Below are 3824 nucleotides of genomic sequence, written 5' to 3'. Positions count from 1 at the left end.
ATATTAAATTAATGTATATTTTGAGGAAGTGTATACTGGCTATGGCATCTCAAAATAGACAAACAGTACTATCGCCACTTTCTTTTTTTCCTTCAAGCAAATATCTTTTGAGGGAGTATGCGAGCACACTCAGTTCGGCTGGCCGAGTTCGGCTGGGGGCCAGCGGAACTGAAGCATGCGGACGCCTTTGCTTATCTTAAATCGGCGTAAAGTTACGAAGTACGCATACGCCGAATAAAGCACCTGGTTTTCTGAACAATCTTGAATCTCAAATTATTAGGACATGTCAACAGCTTAAATCAGCATTCCAGCGGTGTACCAGCACAAGTGGCGCACGCCCCCCTCGTGTGTGTGGCGCACGCCCCCCTCGTGTGTGTGGCGCACGCCCCCCTCGTGTGTGTGGCGCACGCCCCCCTCGTGTGTGTGGCGCAAGCCTCCCTCTGTGTGTGGCGCAAGCCTCCCTCTGTGTGTGGCGCAAGCCTCCCTCTGTGTGTGGCGCAAGCCTCCCTCTGTGTGTGGCGCAAGCCTCCCTCTGTCCTTCCTCTGTGTCTGTGCCGCTGCCTATATCTGTCCACGTTACAGGTAACACCGCAAAAAACAAAAAAAAAAAAAATAATAGTAGAGAAGACAAAGACACAATAACACAACATCATAGATGATGATGACAGACAAAGCAACCACTATCACCTAAACTTATACATTAGACAGAGAAAAAAGAGACGGAGAGAAAAAGATATCATAGGAGAGAAGACAAACACATGAAGATACAAAGACCTTTAAGACAAAACAAAGATATAGAAGCAAAAAAGGTATACAAAGAAATTATATGGCTAACCAATGAGAAAAAAGATAGAAACACAACCCCTCTCTCCCCAAAAACAAAAATAATAACTACATAATATAATATATACTCATCGACGTAAAATAATAGGAACAACAAATAAATAATCAAATACACATTAATAAACAACCTACTCAAGATAACAATGAGTACTTGACACAAATGAAAAGAAAATAAAAATATACAGAAAGAAAGATACACAAGACAAAATAATACATACACAAAAAGCAAAAACACCATATATATATAAAGAACCCTTAGTCACATATTCAAAAATAATTAATAGTCAAATCCAAACTACGAAAACTTCACAGAAATCTCCATATAGATAAGAGGATTATAACCCTGCTTTAGAATAATATACACGACATAGTTCAATGACAACCATACACCAATATAATACATGAACCACATAGACAAACACTAGTGACGAACGGTCGAAAATAGAAGACACGCTACCAATCCATATACAGACACAAAGGTAGGCAACAAATACAAAAAAAAAAGGATACACAGAATATATAGACACTTAGACATAGAAGAAGACAACATAAATATACTAACAATGAAACAATTACAATAAAACACAACAGAACGATGCAGAGACAGTACACATAGAAACTACAAATACATGACGTAGAAGCGCCTATAGGCATACACAATGAAAACAAAAAGAAACGGACAAAAACATGACAGAAAAGAATACTATGACAAGAATAGAAATAGAAGACACAAGATATACCAATAAACAATAATGCAAAATAGATCAGTCTAAACAAGTGAGATGAGACGCCGTAAGACAGGCTGGTCTCTACAGGGAGAACAGGCACGGACAGCTGTCCGTGTCTCGAGCAAAAGATAGAGCCAGAAACAACACAGAAAATATGTAAACAACAAAATGCATCAGCGATCAAGGATACATTCGAAACATCAACAGAACAAGGTAACAGGATAGGCTCACAGACATATGCACAGATATACACCAAAAGGGAAAGCTACCCACTAGCGCTCATCGTACTCCAAGACTGTCCGCGAAAAATAGGCATGAGAAAGAGGCTGAGACTGAGGGCTTGTAAGGCCTGTTGTAAGCAGTCCTCACCAGACATCACCGCAACAACATTGACCTATGGGCACAAAACCCACCGTCACTGGACCAGACAGGCACTGGCATAAAAGTGCACACTTCCTGACGCAGCTCGCCGTTCTTGTTTCAACCAGGGGCGATGGGGTCGGCTATACGTTCGTGAATGAGTTATTGTACGAACTTGATCCATTTACCGAAAGCTGGTACTTCAGGAGCGATCGATTTGGAGGGTCCTGTCATGGTCTGTGGCGCTAGTGATCACTCTCAGCATTCATCGACTGAGGCTTGTGTCCATTGGCAGGCCAATCTCTCAATTGTGAGTTACAGGGAAGACATCACTCCTCCCTTCATGTGTGTTGGTACCCTTCCTTGCATGGACGCTTCATCCTGGACATGACCTTTCCTAAGATGACAAATCCACCAAGCCGGTTATTGCTCGTTCTGTGCGTATTTCCTGCCAAGACAGGAATGTTCAGTGTTTGCCATGGCCGCGAAGACGGCCGGACCTCAAGCCCATTGAGCATGTCTGGGACCTTTTAGATCGGTGCAGCGGCTAAGGGCGAGCACTTCCACCTCGAGAAATGTCCGAGAACTTGCAAGTTGTGCGCTCTTATTATGTGGGACCCTAGCTGGTCGTGCTCGGTGGTGATGTCTTCATTTGTGACTCAGCCTAGAGTCGTTGCCTCAGATTCTTAGCGCGTGCACGGTGTGCGGTGTGAGGGCGATCACTGCGTCTCCATTGGCGTCTCCTAGTCTATCTCTCATTGTGTCAGATCTCCTTGGTTGTCTGTTCAGCTACCCATTCACACTTTATCTTCGACCTCTTACTCTCTGATATGACCACAGCTACCCACACTCCCCCATATATGTTATCCAGGAGGCAAGACACTACAACTCTATTAGGTCCCAGTTGATTACCATGCATTGTACTGCAGAATAGCTTTATGTCTTCAGCGTCTGTCTGCCATAATACTGTCTCAGTTTGTTTGGAACTAGATTCACTCTTTGAGTTCCATTAGTTAACGTACAAGAAAAACTTGTAGGTACCATCATGTTATGTGTCTTATGATAGAAGAGAACTCAGGTAAATCGTCATGTGTTAGACCATGATCCAGTTCCAGGATCTATAGTTCAAATTGTTTGTTTGATCTCTGAGTTTTTGTTGAACTTATTGTAAGTTGATATATACTCAATTAAAAAGAGAATTTAATTTGTCACCTCCTAATCTATCTTGCTCTCTTCTTTCCCTCACTTATACATCAGTAAAATGCTAAATATGTTGGCGTAGCAAATCCTATATCAGGACAAAAATTAAAGCGAATGTTATTCCGCCACTGTATAAAAGAGGGAAACCGTGAGCGGAAACACCCTTATACACCCTCCATTGGACTAATACAAAAACAGGAAAACACACAATAGACCTAATTGCCACAACTAATTCTATTAGTTACCTTCTCCAATTGTCACATTATGAAGTTAGTGTCGAGCAGTGGATTATGAGCTAGGAAGTTCCGCGCTCCCCCCGCACCTCGGGCTCGGTCCAGTTGGGGAGACACCTGAGGTCAACCTTCCCCCGCCCCATCTAGTACGTTCTGAGTGGGAAGGACCTTACGCGTCCAACTAATCAGAGTCACCACTCCGACAAGGTTAATTGAACACAACCAGATCCGCACGCAGGAGGAATCAAAGAAGAACAATTGAGATTTCAGCCAAAGCGGACAGGTTGTTAAAGAAGACAGAAGATGGGCAGGAGATGTCTACCTGGACAGAGTGTTGTCTGCGTCCAGCATGCTCCTTCCCTGTAACCCCTCCAGCTCTCCATCTTCAACTGTTGCGATCACTCAGGGAGGTATTCATGTTTGTTGAGACGCGCCTGCTGTGCCAACATTCGACGTAGCC

This window comes from Salvelinus sp. IW2-2015, unplaced genomic scaffold (assembly GCF_002910315.2).
Source record: "Salvelinus sp. IW2-2015 unplaced genomic scaffold, ASM291031v2 Un_scaffold2550, whole genome shotgun sequence".
In the NCBI taxonomy this organism is placed as follows: domain Eukaryota; kingdom Metazoa; phylum Chordata; class Actinopteri; order Salmoniformes; family Salmonidae; genus Salvelinus; species Salvelinus sp. IW2-2015.
The sequence above is the reverse complement of the archived record's forward strand: the minus strand, read 5'-3'. Positions refer to the sequence as shown.